At 31.2% G+C, this 20,993-nt stretch overlaps 1 protein-coding gene across 8 annotated transcripts in view; it reads right to left on the bottom strand.

The window, feature by feature from the left end:
- The window catches only part of Nmdar2 (glutamate ionotropic receptor NMDA type subunit 2), a 423,506-nt gene that overhangs the window by 307,049 nt on the left and 95,464 nt on the right, over positions 1-20,993 (bottom strand). For all 8 annotated transcript variants that reach the window (XM_076530217.1, XM_012282447.2, XM_076530219.1 and 5 more), the window contains exon 2: positions 18,092-18,142. The gene's annotated coding sequence lies outside the window, so the exon portion shown is untranslated. The remainder of the gene's footprint in view (positions 1-18,091; positions 18,143-20,993) is intronic.

Raw genomic sequence — 20,993 nt, 5'->3', positions numbered from 1 at the left:
TTTTGGGAATATGGAATATTTGAGAACTTGCGAATTTGGAAATTCAAGAAATTAGAAATATAGGAATTAAGCAATTTCTGAATGTGAAAATACGAGGGTTTAAAAATTTGGTAATATTGAGAATCTGCAAATTTAAACATCTGGAGGTTTCCTATTTGAAAATATGCAAATTTGGAAATTCAAGAATTTATAAAATTTTGGGACTTTGAAAGTTGTAGATTTAAGACGTTGGGATGTAAAAAATTTGTGATCTTGAGAAACTAGGAAGTTTTTAAATTTGAAAAATTAGACAATTTGAAAATTTGTCAACTAACAAACCAGAAATTTCAACGAAACAAAATTATCACACCAATTATGTTACGTATCTTGAATATAAAATTTTACCAATTCAAAAGCCATATATCATAAATATTTACTAAAAAAAAATGATCATGACAATTATACATTTACATTTGCACCAAATGTCAGAAGAAACTTAAGAAACTCTTCTGTTTGCTATAAATGAAGAGATTCGGTTCCACTAAAATATAAGACGGAGAAAAATAGCATCGTCATAAAATAAAATACACGACAAACAAGTTTGGTTATATGTTTACCGAACACAATAAAGGGGATAAACATAAATGATTACACCTTATTCCCACATACCTCCGAGGATTGCGTATACTTTGTGGATGGTATCTTTCAATTTTAACTTGCTGACACTTGTGATTGATTGAGGGGAATATGATGTCGAAGTCTCAATCGGATGAAGTATGGTTTTACATTCTTGCTTACAACGTTCTTACAAAGGAGCGTTTAAAAAATGAATGACAGAGTATCAGATACCTGATTGACGAGGGAAAATGTAAGATTTTTTGTTTACCAAGAATAATAAACTTTTGACAAGTTTCTATGAAGCCAAAATTAAAGTACTTGAAAAATGACGTAGGTATTGTTTCCTTTGAAATATTTTTTAGAATCTACATTTCTTTTCGATGAAAAAACTGTGAATTTTTGTGTGTACATATAAATTGAATACTTTAATTTTTACATTGAAATTATAAGCAAATATTTGGAATTTGATCTTTTAGACGTAGAAGAGATAATTTTTAGAAATTTTCACATGTAATAAAAAGATAAAATAGACTTTCTAAAAACTCATATGTCGATCTCTATTTTTATTTTTGTGAAAAACACGTTAAAAAATATGAAGATTGTTTACATTAAATCTTATATCATAATTAAATAATCATATTACTTTTTCTAAATTATTGTCTTTGATAATTTATATCATTATTTTCGGTTAATTATTACCTTCGATAATTTACATTATTACTCTTCGTTATTCATTATCTTAGATAATTCATATTATAACTCTCTGTTATTAATTACCTCAGATGGTTTATATTTTTACTGCTTGTTATTCACTACCTTAAATCGTACATACTATTACTTTTCGCTTATCATGTACGAAATATAATCGCAATTAAAAATACTATCAACATGAGTCACAATCTCCAAAACTCGTTGTACCCCATTGCAAATCTGCTACATAAAATACACTATGCAATCTCGCGTATTTTATGCTTTATGCTTGCATTCAAAGTTAATATCACGTTTCATAATTAATGAAAATCTGAAAACCATTTTCTCTTTTTCTCTTTCATACATCATTTTGCATCGTCATATTTTCTACATATTGTTTATAGAAAACATGTACTTATTGCTACCTTTATTAATATCACTTATGAATGTTCATGTCATTTAAACATATAAAATGTTTATATGAATAAACACATAAATGAATAATTCCATAAAATTTTATTAAAAATAGCATTCATTTACTAAACCCACAACACTTTAAAGCCAGAAGTACTTATTTATTCGATTCTCTTCTAAAATACTCGAAAATCAAGGATATAGAAAAAACAACCCCTTAAATGTTAAATCTCTCACGTTAATTGCCATCAAATATAATACTTCAATTTATCTCTCAGTCGGACATATCGCGACGTTCGTCAAACGTTGGACTAAATACCACTGATATTTTCTTGCTTTCTCGCTGGCTGTTATTGATTATTGGTCGATTTACTCCACGAGTGCGTTAAAGTGCCGTGCAGCTTAAAGTGGTTACGATATCGTTGAACTACGCCGAACAGGGCTTCGATTAAATCGAATCTCGCGGCAGGAAATTGTACAGGAAGCTAGAATTCATACATGGGTCTGCTGGTATCTTAAACAAGCCCCTTATGTCTGATACGATCAAACGATGTCTGAGGTAAACAACTTCCGAGTGTCGTACTGTTCCAGATTTTCGATAAAATTACTACTCTTATTGCTAATGGGAAAATCACTTTTTATATTTATCGTAATTTTATCGTGCTTGAGACTTGTACGCTATTTATAGAAAGTAGCAATTTTTGTTTAATAAGAAAAATTGAAATAAGTGCTTAGGATGTCACAATTTTAATATATTCGAGTTTGGAACGCTACGATATTTATAAGAAGTAACAATTTAGTTTTATAAGAAAACTTAAAATAAATGTCGCATTTGATGTATGAAGAAATTATTTACTCTTGAATTTTTTTACTGAACAAAGATAGATATTTAATTTGTAGTATATTTCTGAGTTTGTTCATTTCCAAATTTCTAAATCACCAAACCACATACTTCTTAATTTCTAAATTTTCAGATTTATACAAACGTTATTCATTTTTAAATTCGTAACAACTTTAATTTTCAAAACTATTTTTCCAATAGTTAACTGGCTATCTATCTATCTATCTAATTATCCATCTATGTATCTAACTATCTATCTATCTATCTAACAAATAATGATCTAACTAAAGTTACTTAAATATTTATGAGGGATCGGTTTGTTCGGGGGTAGTCGGGTACGATCGGGCGCGATCGGGCGAGCGGGCGACTCGGACAATTGGCGCCAAGAGAGTTTGGCGTTACTATGATTTAGCGCGAAAAATTAGCGAACAAAGGATCGGATGGCATTTGTTTCTTTTTACGCGGGAATCGGGAGAGAATGAGGAAAACGGCGTGGCGTCGCGGGTCAGTCTTGTCGTATTGTACTTTATTTTCTCAACAGAGATGGCGTCTGAGAGGTTCTCCTCTCAATTTACCCACAATCTTGTCATAACGGTTGAAGTAGTACGTTGTCCGAAAAATTGTTGCATAATCTTCTTCAGTTGATTTCTGTACTTTTGTTTGAATTATTAAATTGTTTTGTTATTCCCAAAAAACATTTATCCGTCAGCCTCGATTATTTCGATTCTACATTTATCAACAAATAATAGTACAAATTCGAACACACGTTCAATATCTTTAATCAAGACCAAACTTCCGCGAAACCTGTACAATCGAATTCTAGGACGAAGCATTTTTCACCCGGAAGATTAATGCTTCAAATAGCGCTTAAAGACAAAGACTCCCATGGCGACAGTGAGAAATCATTTGATGCTACATGAATTATTGCAGCAAGTTTTAACTGCCCATAGAGTACGGCCCATTTGAGAATCAATAACGATTCATCGTCAACCGGTTACACCATCAACAATTATTTATGGTCGCCTTGTTACAGATGGATCGAACATTTTGGCCCGCGTTTCAGGCCCAACCGATCATAAACGCGATTGCTGCGACCATAAAATTTTAGCTCTGTATTCATGGAACCATTCGTTTATACCGTTATCATGGATACAATGAATTCTGTTTTCGTTTGTGCGATGGAAATAATTCACACGGTTCAGACGATTTATATTTCCCCTTTGAGGGAAAAATTCTGGTATATTGGTATTTGTGGTGGTATTGAACAGTTTGATAATTTTTAAGTAACTGGTACTTGAATATTTGAAGTTTAAAGAATTTTTAAGCAACTGATATTTAATTATTTAAGGTCTATTTTTTAAGTAATTATAACTTAAGTATTCAAGGTTTAAATAATTTTTATACAACTGAAGTTTCAGTATTCATGATCTAAACATATTTTAAGCAATTGAAATTTAAGTATTCAAGGTTTAAATAATTTTTAAGCAACTGAAGTTTCAGTATTCATGATCTAAACATATTTTAAGCAATTGAAATTTAAGTATTCAAGGTTTAAATAATTTTTAAGCAACTGAAGTTTCAGTATTCATGATTTACACAATTTTTAAGTGACTGAAATTTAAGCATTAAATAATTTTTAAATGAAATTAATCTATTAATTTACGTAACATTTAATCAGCTATTTATTGTCAATTTTTCATGTATCGAAAAATCTCTACATTTCTCTTAAATCAAAAAATTCCTCAAGTATAAAAATGATCTACATTACTATATTGAAAAATTACTATATTCTGTACGTCTTCAAAATTGTAGAAAATATAAAAATATAATTACAATGAGATGTAAATGTTATACACTTCCAACAGAACTGACAAGAAAATTACTAACCATAGTGGATTTAATTCCACCGTAATATTAAAGTATTAAAGCATAATGTCGATTTTTATTATAACACGTTCCGCTGTAATTAAGTACGTGAAGTTCAGTGTGAATAATATGTGCAATATTCTTGTGTAAAGAACAGGCCACGAACGTATCAGAGAACGCTTTATCGAAATTTCCGTGGTGAACCACGGCAAGCGTTACCCACGTGAAACTATCGGTGAATTTTTCACGGAAATTGCGTTTATCAGGTAACCGAGCTCTAATGAAAAATACCGAGCTAGTTAATTTCCATGCCTACAGATATTGACTCGTGCTACCTTGTTGATGACGAGAGGAGATATATTTTTGAAACAGTGTATGCGTCGCAGCGTTGGTCATATTTAGCGATGAAGTTTATATAGTTTGAACTTTTAATATTCATAAGTAAACTGTAGATTAAACAATGAACGAGTTATGATTTTTGTAGAACAAGAGTTGAGCTGCGAATTCACTTATTTTCTGTTTACAAAATCTCGTTCGTTAATTTAATATAATTTAAATAATGTTAACCAAAGCTTTTACGGTGTCATTTTCACTGGCAAACTCGTGTTATGAATCCGTCGTTAAATAATTTATGCTACAGACCTTATGTCAAATAAATTATGTTTTTGATCATATGTTTATAATTTGTGTTATCGATTTTAGGATAAATAATTTACATTATTGATCACGCGTTAAATAATATATGTTATAAATAATACGTTAAATAATTCGTATTATGGATCTTGTATATACGTCGCAGTCCGCCATATTTAGCGACAATTAAACGCGAGCAACTTCATATCGTTTGAAGTCCTTTATAAGTGGACTGTAGGTTGAACAATTGTATAACACCGATATGTGCTCTCTACTTATTTTTAACGACGTTCCAAACTGAACGACTGTGTGTCTGTATCCGATGTTTCGAAGCGAACAACCTCGTGTCTATGTATCCGATCTTCTGGAGCTACCTCCTTTCTATTTCGTGTCTATCTCGATTGCTTATTTCACAAGATGAAGGCCTGGTGTGGACGTGCAATTTTTACGAACAAGGCTGAGGGAAACAGTTCCTGATTTCTATTCGATACACAAATTCTGGTGAAAATGAAAACCCGAGTGACGTATGCGGTCTATTCCTCCAAAAGGTGGCGAGTAATAAAAGCGAGCAATACCTCGAATAGGAAACTGCGAATAGAGGACTCTACAGAGATTAATTCTGGCAACCAGATGTGAATAATAACCTGAAAATACTCGACAGAATGTAACGACTTCTTGTTATTGCTGCTACAGGAACATATTGATCTGAACCTATATAAAATGTCCGTAGAAACTAAACACGGTATATTGTTGTGTCGATAGAAACTTACATCAAGGTCTAATCCTCTCGCTATAGCACTAAGACTTAACAAAGAATTTTTGTAACGATCCAGAATACACTATTTATACGTCGCACGTTTGCACGAGTTTCGAAGCTTTAAAAATTGAGAGAATTGCGAGATAACAGGTTTTTAAAGAGGCATATACGCTGCGTTAACTAGATGAAGTGCTCGTGGAATTGAATAGATGCGCCCGTTGAAGGGTTTTAACCGAGATCGACAAAGGATTGGATTTTTTTGCAGCTCGAAACGAAGTGATGGAAGGTAACGAATTGAATTGTGTTGAAATGCTCGGTTGTCGTCGTAATTGTGAAGCAAATTCTCCGACGAAATTCGGTTACCGATTCGAAGGATTAGTTGCGAAACACAGGAACGTATTTTAAATAGAAAGGAAAGTCATGGCCTTAACCATGTAAAATGGTTAAAATTAATCATGGAAATTAATATGTTGATAATTAATCTCCACTGAAAATATGTGAGGAATGCAATTGTTTCGACCGGACGTTTGTTGTGTAAATGATGAGGTACGGGCAATGTTAGACTCACAGGTGTTATCGATATCAATGCAATAGCGTGCGCACGTACGTTAAAATTAATTATGTCATAGAGATATTACATTTAGAGTCCCTAGCTATCGAATTAGGGGCACGTAGGAAAATTTCACTTTATGGCTATAACATTATGGCATATATGGAAAATTGTCTTAGGTCATGCAAATTATTACTAAATACGTCGATAACGATATATACATAGCAATTTGTTACTATCGTGATAAATTACGTGGGTGATGAGCGATTAAGGGCCGTGCGTTTGCGTTAGGAGTGTCGATAGTGCATCAGGTGAAATTTGACTGCCATAGAAAATGTCTGCCTACTCAAGAGACTAGTTTACAACTCTCCAACCACATTATTTGAATTGAAAAGAATTACAGATATTTGGGAAAATAATGAAGATATAAAGCATATGATCCATGTATGAGCATGCCAGAAAGCTACCAAAGCAAAAGATGATACAAGATATTAACATGTGTTAATGTTATGTACAGTAGTAGTTATGTTAATAGCTAATAAATATTACGATTTGAACAGGTCTTTTAATTTTAAGGAAAACGTGAAAAATGCTGAAATTTTATAATGGTAGTTCGATGGCTAGGAACTGTATACAATATAGACTAAAAAAATTTCTAAAAATATAGAAATGTTTCCAGAAATATGTTATATCTAGATATAGTCCTGATATATTTTTGGAATTCGGGGAAGGAACTGAATTATAAAGATTCGATCCGTCAACTCATCTAGTGGACACACGCTACGAAGAGATAAGGGTGTTTGCAACGAGGGTGAAAGCAGATAAGCGCAGAAACGTTGCAAAAAGATGAGAAAAAAGTGAGAAAGAAAATGTTTTCTACATCGAAGCTAATACAAGTTCGGTATATATAATCGGGTGGAGACGAGTGACCAAGGGATAATTCGAAAGTAAGGGAGGTGTCCCTTTGGGAGACGAGCAAGCATTTTCCAGGGGAACCGAGGACTAACATTTTGATGGGAAAAAGAAACGTGCTTTCGTTCGTGAAAAGAGAAAATTCGTTCCTCGTCCTGATTACTCGCTTCATGAAAAATTTATATTCAATGTTTTCGTGAAACAATAATGCGGAAGGAAGGGAGGATAAATAAGGGAGAAGTGCCAGGTAGTTTATGAACTATTGCAAACTTTGGGAGGAAGAGTTTCTTGTTTGTAACGAACATATTTTAGAGTTTTAATTTTGAATGCTAATAATTCAGTTTGTAAAATTACGAGGGTAGGAACTTTTGAAAGTAATTGGAGAGGGGCAGAATATTTTAGGTCTTTAAACTTAGAAATTTATTAATATCAACATTTTTTTAGTTTTCAAGTTCAACAAGCTTTTGAAATTATTAAATTTTTAAAAGAACAAATGTATGAATATGGGAATGCTTGAAACAAATTTTTTAATTTAGCAATTTTTCAAATAAATTTTTGACTTCAGAAATTTGTAAAAGAAACAAATTTCTAAATTTAAAAATTATCAAAACAAATTTTCAAAGTTAAAAATATTTAGAAAACAAACTAGTTTCTGAATTTAAAAATTTCCAAACCAAATTTAAAAATTTTCAAGTTCATGAGATTTTATATAAATTAAAATTTTTTTAAATTCGTCAAACTTTTATAAAATATAAAAAGTGAAAAGTATGCGAATTTTCCGGTTTTCAAGTCCTCAAATACTGTAGGTAAAAACCTCCTTTTATGTCGCCAATTGTGATAATGCTGATTGCAGCAAAACTGTAGTCAATTGAACTAATGGAAACAACGTGGCAAATTTAATTTGTAATTAGGAAATCAGATATTCAGTAGAGTGCTTGTATTTATTGTTTGCAATACCGAAATGGCGCTCAAACGCGCTGTTGATCATAGTTTACCATAATGAGATTAATCTTCAAAGCGATTAATCAAAGCGTGAAACATGGGAAATAAATCGCGGCGTGTTACCAAATTCGATTAATTTTATTGCTTTTTAATATGTTCGTATTGTTCATTTTTAACGACGATTGTTTAATAACTAATAGATTTAATAGATTTTTCTCCCACTTACGAAAAAAAGTTTAGAATAATATTTACTGGGTGTGAAGTGCACAATAGATATTAATAAAGCAAATTTTGAAAACAGTTTGTTCTCGTGGCAAAGTCAAGGTCACCTTCGGTTTTTTAAATAGGAACATACATTTTTTTTTATTCATAGCTTTAGAAGACATTGAGACGAATTCAAAACATTACACGATATTTTTATTAACATATTACTCGATTTACAGAAGAGGAAATGTGAAGTACTTAGCCTTTGACAAAAAATCAGAATTAATGGATTTAACATTATTTATATTAATAGTTCAAAAATTTTAAATTTGAGATTCATTAAAGTTGGAAATTTGAAAACTAAATATTTTGATACGTATCAAATTTAACAACATCGAAATAGAAAACGTTGAAAGTAAAAAAATTACAAAATGTTCATATTTGAAGGCTAAAAATATGGAAAATATCTCTCCGAAATACTGAAAGTATATATTATTACTACTTTTGCTTTCAGTAAACAAATTTTTATTCCCCTTTACAAAATAAACGAGTGAAAATACAAATAATCATATCAAACATGGCTTGACAATATTAATTAATAAACATCGTTGATATCGAGTATCATATTTTTATTTCAACATTTCAATCTACCATTTCAAATTGTTACTGCGATCTCACTAGTATCCCGAATTTCCTTCGCGCAGCTTTTAATTATTTTACCAAATTGAATTCCCAATATTGATCATCGATAATCGATTTTGCAATCATCGTGTTAATATCCAATTTTTATTCGTGCGGTTTTTTCGTGCGCTTTCGTTCTTTTCTCACTCCCGTTGCTTCAATATTGTAACAAGGTATACTTTCATCCATTCGATGAAATTTGCATTTACATGTTGTCGAACGTGTAGCACTGGTATAATGCATGAAATATGAACGAAAAATGTTTCAGCTTTTCCCATGAGATACAACCAAATATTTCCGATATAACGATTTTAACGAATGAATAATGCGTTTGCAGCACCTATTGCACTTTCTATTATTCTTAATTAATAGAGAACGTCCTCTGTAATCTTTTTACTATCGTTAATAATATTATAAATAATATTAAATTTATCGATTTTCATTTGTTTAACAATTGTTATTGAAAATGAAGAATAGAATGATTTTAAGCAATCGACGTTGAAAGGGATCAGTGGAACGATTTTAAAATGTGATGAAATTGTAAATTGATTCTATTATAAATAATATTAAATCTATTAATTGTCACTTGTTTGACAATCACCAAAATGTACAATGGAATAATTTTAGAACGTGATGAAATTATAAATTGATTCTATTATGAATAATTAATTATGACTTGTTTGATAATCGTCATTGAAAATCAACAGTGAAACAATTTTAGAACGTGATGAAATTATAGATTGATGTTAGCATAAACCTATACCATTATAAGTAATATTAAATCAATTAATTCTGATTTGTTGTTGAACAATCGTCTTTGAAAATGAACAGTGGAACAATTTTAAAACGTGATGAAATTATAAACTTGTACTATTATAAATTTATAAACAAGTTCGCAAATTTTGAAACTTCCTTCCAATTTCTAAAATCATATTCTTAAGTTTCTCAGTTAGAAAATTTAGAAATAAAATTTGCAAACTTTCGAATGATCAAATTTACAAATTTATAAATTTACAAATTTACAAATTTACAAATTTACAAATTTACAAATTTACAAATTTACAAATTTACAAATTTACAAATTTACAAATTTACAAATTTACAAATTTACAAATTTACAAATTTACAAATTTACAAAATTTTAATTTAACAAATTTTTAAAGTGGAAAAGAATACAAGGTCCAAAATGATGGAATTTCTAAAATTTATAAATTTTGTCAATCTTAAGCTGCCAAATATTAAATTTTCGAAGATTGCGATTTGTAGGTAGAAATTTTTTGTGCGATGCTGCAATTTAGCTCTAACTCCTTGAAGAAGATACGAGCATCTGAAGAACTGAGCGTGCAACACTTTACAGGCAATCGGACAAGGCTTGAAGTAGATGAATTTTCAGGTGCAAAGGTTGTACATCAATTTTCTAGCTTTCGTTAAGAAGCGTCGTGAAAAAGAAAAAGTAGACTGACTCCTCACGAAAGTAGTTTCGCTCGACGTAACACGAAAGGTTTTTATAAATTTTTAACTTTTCCAATTTCTAAATCTGCGAAGTCTCAACTTTTCAAATTTCTATTTTCGCAAAATTCCAACTTTTCAAATTTCTATATTCGCAAACTTCCAACTTTTCAAATTTTTACAAACTCCTAAGTTTTCAAATTTTCATACTCCTATGCACTTGGATTTTTCGATTTTCTAGTACATCAATTTTTCAATTTCTTCAGTTTTTAAATATTTCAACTTAATTTTCTAAACTTTCGAATTTTTCAAGTTGCCAAAATTTTAAAGTTAGAAATCTCGAAAATTTGGATTTTTTTAATGTGGAAATTTGTGGGAAATATTTTGAAATAATTTTCATTTTACAAATTCCCGAAATGACATATGAGCATATTTGCACATTTACAAGGTTTTCAATTATTTAACTTTGTTTGCGAATTTCGTGGTCATATGGGCTTTCATAGTGGATTTTAATAACGTAGAAGTGTGGAAATTTACATACTTATATATTCACATATTCAGAAGCTTACAAACTTGCAAATTTATTTGCAACTCTGTCGAATTTAAAAAATTGCATATTTACAAATTTACACTCTATCGATTTCACAAATGTACAAATTTACAAATTTATTGTATGTCGAATTTACAAATCCACAAATTTATATATTTTCGAATTTTCAGAAATTATTAAACCGATAACCAAATTATAGAACCCCCAATTCCTAAATTTCTACAAAACAGTACACCATTTCATGTACCTAATAATCCTAAAAATAGAAGAACCTTCAGGTGCGTTGATTTCATGTCAACTTCCTATCTTTGATAAAGAACCAAAAAAAGGATAGAAGGAAGAAAAGAACTGATTTCTCATATCACAAAGTTTATTTTCAAAATTTGCCTTCAACTTCTTGTACATCGCAACACCTGAATAAATATGTGTATAAAAAATCATAGAATATACCATTGCATGTACGTAAAAATCCTTAAAGCAGAAAAATCTTCAGGTGCGTAGGTTGTATATCAATTTCCTAGGTAAGAAGCAAGAAAAATAAAAGAAAGAACTGACTCCCAAGGGAGGCAGTCTCGGTTGCACGTAACACGAAAGCACGTCTCTTTCTTCCCGGGAGCAAAAAGCAGCAGCCATAGAAAAAGCGCGTAGAGTTAACGACCACTTCTCTGGTAACCCGGAATTATCCTGCACGCGTTATCGACGTTAATTGATCGATCCTACTCAACCGGGGAGATTAATGGACCAAATACTTCCGTCCGATACGGTTCACTGAACAGTGTCGCGAAAAGGCTTCGATCATCGTGTCGGTACTCGATATCGTTCAACGAAAGAACATCATGAGATTGCATTACCGCTATTCGGTAATGGTATAACACTTGTTCGACGTGTCACCTTTGTTTTGACTGCGAACAGAGAAAACTTTCGGACGTTCACTGAATTTAAATCTTGAACTGAATTCTTTGGCTGCCATTTTGTGTTCTGTCGTGACGATGTGACTGGTAGAAGTGAAATTGATAGATTTCATTTCTTCGACTGACGTTTTACTGTTTTATTAAGTTAGGTTAAGTTGGATTATGTTAGTAACGAGGAAAATTCTTTCAAACGTTCAGCGAATTTCGTTCTTTAAATTAAACTCTTTGAATGCCAGTTTGTGTTCTGTTGGGACGATAAAGCTGATAGAAGAAATTGATAGGTTTCAGTTTTTCGTTAGATTCAGTTAGGTTAGGTTAGATTAGGTTGAGTTCTGAACATGGAGAATACTTTTAAACGTTCAGTGAATTTAATTCTTGAACTGAACTCTTCAGCTGCCATTTTGTGTTCTATCGCGACGATATAACTGGTAGAAGTGAAATTGTCAGGTTTCACGTTTTCGTTAAATTAAGTTAAGTTAGATTGGGTTAGGTTAAGATCTGAACTTGGAGAATACTTTCAAACGTTCAGTGAATTTAATTCTTGAATTGAACTTCGACTGCCATTTTATGTTTTATAACGACGATGGTACTAGTAGAAATGAAATTATTGGGTTTCACTCTTTCATCAAGTTACTTTAAGTTAGGATCTGAACAAGAATTCTTTCAATCGTTCAGTGAATTTCATTCTTTGAAATTTCATTTCTACTAGTTCCGTCATCGTTATGGAACACAAAATGGCAGCCGAAGAGTTTGAATGAAATTCAAAAAATGCAAGCTCTTCGGCTGCCATTTTGTATTTCTACGCGACTGAAATAGAACTGTGTAACAAAGTGTGTGCTGAGGGCTTCACTTATTTAATTTAGAGAAAAATTAATTGTAGATTAATTAATTAATTAATTAATTGTAAATAATTGTGCAGAACTATAGCACCATTTACATTTTTAGTAGATTCTGACTTTGGAATAACAATACATAAAAATCAATTTATGTAAGATGTAAAACAATAATAAAACTTCGCATGATAAAATATACCCAAATTTTAAATAAGATCCATCATAAAATGTCACGAAATTCATTCAATCAAATTTCATTCGTACCATCAGAAATGAGATTTAAAAAATCCCCACGTTTTTAGCAGTATATAAAACGCAATTCGCTTTCATACTGTTCCCGTATTTAACTTGAAAATGTGCCAATTTTGTCCATGCATAGAAATTCGTACAGCAGTTTGCACTATTTACGCGGAATAAAAGTGTTTCAGGTGATCCAAGCGCTTTTGCAACATTTCATCTCTGCTCATTAATATCTGCTTTTTCAATTCGCATCGAAATATAACATTCGTGGAATTAATTTTTAGATTTAACCGAACTTTCAACAACGATCAGAACGTATCATGAATGCGATCACGATATTCAATTTTTATATACATGGACGTATTTTACTTCCATATTTGAGCGAGGTGAAACCATGAACTGCTGGTTGTTAATATTATATCGATATCTCGAGGATTAATTTAATCCTTTGACTGTGAAAGGCGTATAGAGACGCTTTTAAATGTATTCTATTTATTAATCTCTGACTGAATTGGTTCCTCGATTTAAAATTGCGACAGTTTAAAAATTATGACATTGGTAAATATGAACTAGGACAAATACTTTTATCGAATATTAATTTAGAACGTTCGTTTCTCTTTTAACAGTTACACGTATTTTCAGGAATTTTTTATACATTCCTGAATATAATCGAACAAATTTACTAATCAAAAATCTATAACATAATTTATTCTATTACTAAATAAAAATGTAAAGTAATTGTGCCAGTTTTATTAAAAATTTCTCGCTGGTATATTCACAAATTTATTCCGGAATTAAAGAAGCTTTAATGAAACAAGTAATTTACTAGTAAAAAATCGGTGCCCTACTTTCTCCCATTATTAAATAAAAATAGAAAGCTGTAACTGTGTGAATTTCATTAAAAAATTTTTGCTGGTATATTCAGAAAATTATTGCGGAATTGAAGAAACTTCAATGAAGCAAATAATTTACTGATCAAACATCTGTAACCTACTTTACTGTTATTAAATAAAAAAGTAAAGTAATTGTGTCAAATTTATTAAAAATTTTTGCTTGTACGAAATTATCTTGTAATTTTTATTGTTAATTTATTATTAGTCAATCAATTATTATTATTAATTATCTCGCAAAGCAACTTTAATCAGACAAATGAAATACCAATCAAAAAGTCTGTAAACTTTTTCTAACACTAAAAAATGTAAAATACTAATTTTATACAAAATTAATTAAAAACTTTAATCGAAATAAATACACATTCTGTGCAAGTACGCACACTATGAAAATACTAAAACATCAATAATGACATCAATAATTTACTATCAAATAAGAAATAATCGATAAAAATGTTGATCCAACGAGGAGCACAAAAATAAACATTGATGTAATGAAATAAAAAGCGAATAAAAAACTAAGCGCATACAGCTTCAACACCTGTATTCCTCGTTTTGAAAGAAATAACTCGCTATAAAAACATCACGAAAGAAGGATATTACGCGAGAAGAAAGAGAAAACGAATCTCTTTCACGAAAATCCCGTGAAAATTTGAAACATCTCCAGCTTGGAGAGTTTAATTCCTCGGAAAATTAGTATTCGCGCGATAAACTCTGGCTCCCTGGAGTTATTATCGTATCATCGAAACGTTTGTGTTCCGTGAATTGATTTATTAAAGCAACCGATAATCATATATTAAACGCGTAAAAGCCAATTTACCTTATGCGTGCAGACACTAAATGGGCAACAGAATGAATGCGTTAAGACAAATATTTATGTGGTTGTTTAAATATGAAATGTTACGTGGAGCTGGTTACGTGGAATATCGTACTGTTTTCTTTGAAGCTACGTATGCATCTCATTTTTTTTTAAATCGTTTAGTACGGATGTGTGTGTTATTTGTGTATGGAGAAATAATGTTTGAACATATGTTATTGACACATTTCTATAATTCTAAATTTACAAATTACGAAGGCACATAATTATTAAAGTCACTGAGTCGTCAAATTATTAAGTTAAGTTAGTATATTATCAAATTACCAAATTACCAAATTTCTAAATTACCAAATTACAAAATTACAAAATTACCAACATATCAAATTACCAAATTACCAAATTACTAAATAATGTAATTATGAAATTTCCAAAATTCCAAACTTCCAAATTTTGAAAATTTCAAAATCCCCAAGTTCCAAAATTCCTAAAATTCCAGAATTCCAGAATTCCAGTATTCCCCAAATTCCAAAATTCCAGAATTCCTAAAATTCCAGAATTCCAGAATTCCAGAATTCCCCAAATTCCAAAATTCCAGAATTCTCCAAATTCCAGAATTCCAGAATTCCAGAATTCCCCAAATTCCAAAATTACAGAATTCTCCAAATTCCAGAATTCCTAAAATTCCAGAATTCCCCAAATTCCAAAATTCCAGAATTCTCCAAATTCCAGAATTCCAGAATTCCCCAAATTCCAAAATTACAGAATTCTCCAAATTCCAGAATTCCTAAAATTCCAGAATTCCCCAAATTCCAAAATTCCAGAATTCTCCAAATTCCAGAATTCCAGAATTCCCCAAATTCCAAAATTACAGAATTCTCCAAATTCCAGAATTCCTAAAATTCCAGAATTCCCCAAATTCCAAAATTCCAGAATTCTCCAAATTCCAGAATTCCAGAATTCCAGAATTCCCCAAATTCCAAAATTACAGAATTCTCCAAATTCCAGAATTCCTAAAATTCCAGAATTCCCCAAATTCCAAAATTTCAGAATTCTCCAAATTCTAGAATCTCTGAAATTCCAGAATCCCTGAAATTCCAGAATTACCCAAATTTCAAAGTTTCAGAATTCCAAAATTCGCCAAATTCAAAAATGTCAAAAATTCCCCAAATTTAAAAATTCCCGAAATTCCAAAATTTCAAATTTCCAAAATTCCCGAAATTTCAAAATCCAGTTACGAAATTACCAAATTACAAATTACACAATTTCCAAATCTTCGAAGTTCGCACCCCCCAAGTATCTAAATCTCTAACCTCCTAATATTTACAATTTCTAAATTTCTAAATTTCTCATATTTTTATATATTTGAAAATTCGACGTACACGCCAAAATTTCCAATAATTTCGATTTAATCCTACAGACCGAATGTGTAACTAGATTTCGCTGCTTCTCTGACGCACAAATATCAAAGCACTTTTTTTAGAGGGAGAATAACGCGTTACAAAGAGGTTTCGTATCGAAAGTAAAAAGAGCCAAAAAAAAAGAAACGAATTGGACAGCAACGAATTGTCGTTTGAACACTCGTCCGGAACCAATGCGCTCCGTTTCGAATCGAAACTCGAGTATGTCGCAACGACTAGAAGCCGTACAGCGATCCGGTAACAAATATTTCAACTTTGCTAATCGACTTTGTACATAGAATAGTTTCGACGTTAGACGTTTGGCGTACCATGTCACGAAAGTTCGATGAATTTCGATTAAGTGTCTTTCGTATACGAGGATACTCTCGTATCTCGGTTTATTCATAAGATAAAATATTTAAATAGGATCGAGATAGAGATGGTCATGTTTAAGTTATTGTACTATATTTCTTGCAGGGATAGCATCTGAAATGTGACTGGGATTTTAACGAGTTTTTTTATCTTGATAGATTATGCTATTACGAAACCTACATAAATATGTGTATGATTAATATAAATGATTTTATGTTATTACAGAATTTCGCTTTCTACTTTTTAAGCTTACTTTGCTTTCTACTAAATAAGCGCTCTTTTCAAAGATAGAATAAATGTAAGCTAACCTCATCTCTTCAGTCTGAATCAAACTTTTCTACATTTAACTTCTTACCCTACAATTTTCTAAGCAGTTGCGTTATTCACAGCTCACTAATTATTGCTACAATATGAAGACAAATAAAGAAAATTGAAAAGTTAGGAACGTTTCACAATCGACGATCCTTGATTGCGAAGATTATAATTAGAAGTGAATCCAAAATTCAGTTGCGATGAAAATACGTGTCTGGTTTGTCACGTATGAACTGTAGCGTGCGTTATGAGTGTGACGCTATTGTAGGGTAAAGGGTTAACCTTTTAGGCACGACGCGCCACTACAGTGGCTTTCGCGGATACCATCTCTCTGTACGACGGTCCACTATAGTGGCTTTCGCGAATGTCATCGTAGATCAGCGCCATGGCTCACTCTACTCGCTCACCGTTTCAATTGAACGATCGTTTTCATATATTTTGATTCGCACTTTTTTGCCTTCACGTTTTATAAGAGTATTAACAAATCCCATAAAAGTACATTACACGTAAATAAAAGGTGCCAAGTTTAGGCACCATGCGCTCTTTGCACTAATACGATATTTGAAACATTTGGAAATTACATTTTTTGTAAATTTTCTAAAAAAGTAAATTATCAAGATTAAAGTATATGTATTATATCTTCAAACCAAAATCATTTTGTTAAGTCAAAAACATTTTTTCGTAGATATTCTTTAGACCATACTTAGGAGTCTGCGTAACTTAGGATAAACAAGGACCGCCAGAGGGTATTGATTTTCCGCTGGAGGTCCCAAAAATCATACTACGAGTAATAGATGCTTGCTCTTGACCCTTGAGCTTTATATTTTATATTATAAAAGATTACCGTGCTTGCCCGCCATATTTTATCGAGATAGTATCGGTACATAGTTCGATACTTATTCATTTTATTTTCGTTTCAAAAATAAATTGAAAATGTGTATTCAACATCCGTCTAAGTAATTTTGTTTGAAATAAATGGTAGTGTAAATGAGGAAAGGAATAATTCCATAAAAATCAGAAACGATGTGAAATATAAAGTTGTTATCTAGATATCAAATTATATTCACCAGAATCGTTTAGTATTACTTTGTACAAAAGTGCACTTCAAATATATAGAAACTAAATGGACTTTTAATACAATGAATAATATGACAAGCTTTTAAAATCCGTTGCCTCCGAGAACAATGAAATTTCGAAATATAAAAGAAATCAATAGTAGAAGCATTGACTCACTCGTTCTCGAACGACGACTCTGTTCACACTGCTATAGTCCATTTCTGGGGTCTGTAAAAGAAATAACTTGTTAGTATTGTCCTACACGGCTTTTAATTCGTTTTTCGTTATTAACTTTTACGTGGAACATTGTCGTTAAGTGTTCATAAAATTTAATATGTATTTTCGTGTATAAATACATTTGAGCGTAACACTCGAATAATTCAAACCAAGTACTTGAAGTAAGTTAAATATAACTTGAGTAAATTAGATGAAACAATTTGAAAATTAAACAATTAGATTTTAACTAAATCGTTTGACTAAATTAAATGAAATAATTTAAATAAATTCGAATCAATTTAAGCAAATTGAGTAAAATAATTTAAAACAATTCAAATAAGTTTGAATAGAATAGTTTAAAGGCTTTTTAGAAACAAAATAAATATCTTAAACAAATTTCATTCGACTAGTTTAAATAAATTAAATGAATTAAAATAAGTTCACATCAGATACTTCCAATTAAATAAAATAATTTGAGTAAATGAAATTAAAGGGTTTAAATAAATTCAAATGAGACATCACTGAATTAAGTTAAAAAAACTTAAGTTATTATTGTCTATAATGTGCATCACTCTAATTATAATTAAATTCACTACGGTAGTCATTTTATCTCATCAAAGATACCAAAATCCTTCTACGTTCTCCAAAATAAAATAACAACCCAACAACATTACTGAAACGATTCCACAAATCCTATTATAAAACCTCTTTATCCGTTCTCTCCTCATCTCCCCATTTCATTTAGCATTCATAGAAAGAGACATTAAAACGAGATCAGACAGAGATATTACGAAGATACAAGTCGCCCATGAAAGAAAAAGCTAAGTAACATTATAAACCATCAAAAGCGATAAAAGTCGCCTCGGAAATTTCAGCAGGATAAAGGGGTCGTATTGACCGTTCTCGAAGTTGCTTTTTATCGTGTTCACACAATGTCGTAATAGGGTCCAGTCGATCTGGTAACCAGCTAACAGAATTCCGTCTGAAAGAGCGCAGTTCGGTATCCTCCTTTTGATCTCGTTTTTTGTCTGTCGGTAAAAAAATTGACCGGATACGAGGAGCATGCATTCCAACCACGTGTCGACCTATTTCCGCTGATTAACAACTGTTCACCCCAACGGACTTCCTTATATTGACTGCAAAATGGCGCGTCGACCACGAAAAGCCTTGTGCCTATATCTCAAGAACGTCGATTAGCATCGAACGTGCCTGGGCGGTGAGTGAGAAAAATTTCAACGGATGTGATCACTATTGATCACGTTAACTGATCTGTGTGCTGCGAATTTGTCATTTATCGGACAAATCACCTCGCTCCTATCGCATTTTTTTAAATTTTTCAAATGAAGATTTGAGATGGAGATCTAGCATGTGGTAGTCACACATTAATATATACAAAGTGGTTCACCACATTTTGCCATCTAGATTTGCGTCATCATTATTACTCATAGCAAATAATGTTTTAGATGAAGTTGAATGGTTTTGAGAGGGACATATGCTGGTAGTATATTTTTTTTGTAGGTGGACGTGTAAAGGATATATGAAGGTCATTAATGTTTTTTTAAATGGAATCACATATTTTTTATTGCATTAGCTGATACTCTTTCATACTCTTTGCAAAAAAGTATTAATCTATTTATGTGAAAAAATCATTATGTGGACCTATAATTATATATACAGTAAAATATTAATAACGTAAATTATAAAGTAAACATATAATTATAAAGTACACAAAATATCCATATAAACAAATATTTCGAAAAACTCTGATTAACCGTTTACACTGAATGAATAAGCTTCATAACGAAGAATAAACAGGGCATATTTACAGTATATTTTTCTCCGTCATTGAAACTTTTCAAGCCCTTTGAAACGCCCTGTATGACGCAAAAGAACGATACACACGAACGCAGCGAGCATAAACGGTCTTTAAAAGCGTCCTAAGAGAAAAGGCACAGTAATACATTAAATATCCACAGTGTCATGTATCGTTTTTGCACTCGGCTCGTTTACTATTCGACTTATTTATCGTGAGTTACAGTGCACGTCGAGAAAAAGCTTGCATAGCCATTCCAACAACCGTAAAAACGTGGCTTCTCGAGCGAGTAGCGCAATTAACCTCGCCAAACCCAGGGTTATATTCATTTCACCCTTTTGTACCATCTCGGTGTCGTCACTGGCGGGCTTAAAAGAGTTAGCTGACAATTTTTACCGTCACAATAAAAGCCTCGACTCGGTGGACCTGGTTCAACGCACACTGGATGAATTTATTTGCCGCAAAATGTACAAGTTGCTCGATACTGCATTCAACCACCTCTAATAACGCGTATTCCCTGTAACGCATAAAAACTGTTCCATTCGACAGAATTTACGAATAAATTCTGTTGCATAAATTTGAAATAGTAGTTGTATACTGGTAACTGAAAAGAGTATTTTTTTATGGGTTATTTTTTGTAACTTTGGAGGATGAAATGCATTACAGATGTAATTTAAATTGTACGAGGATTCAATTTTTAGTTCAATTATTAAAGCGTTGAATAGTAATTGTAGTAACTAATTTTGGGGAAGATTGTTATTAGAATTAGAAATGTATGATATGTGAAATAGTAGTTTAGTTTTAATTAAGCTGTGAATCGTATTTAAATATTTGAATTTTTATCCATGTTGATATTCGATTATCTGAGGTTAATATAGTTTTGCAATTTGTGATTAATTATATTTATTAAAAATCTCCCTTAAGTGGCATTTTTGGCGATAATATAAGAAACACACTATTTAATATGAAATTACAAATATATTATTAATATACTGTTTAATATCTAATTTTTTTTATTTGATAAACTTGTTGAAATAATATTTAACTTTT

This window comes from Megachile rotundata, chromosome 3 (genome assembly GCF_050947335.1).
Source record: "Megachile rotundata isolate GNS110a chromosome 3, iyMegRotu1, whole genome shotgun sequence".
In the NCBI taxonomy this organism is placed as follows: Eukaryota; Metazoa; Arthropoda; class Insecta; order Hymenoptera; family Megachilidae; genus Megachile; species Megachile rotundata.
This window is presented reverse-complemented; position numbering and strand designations above follow the sequence as displayed.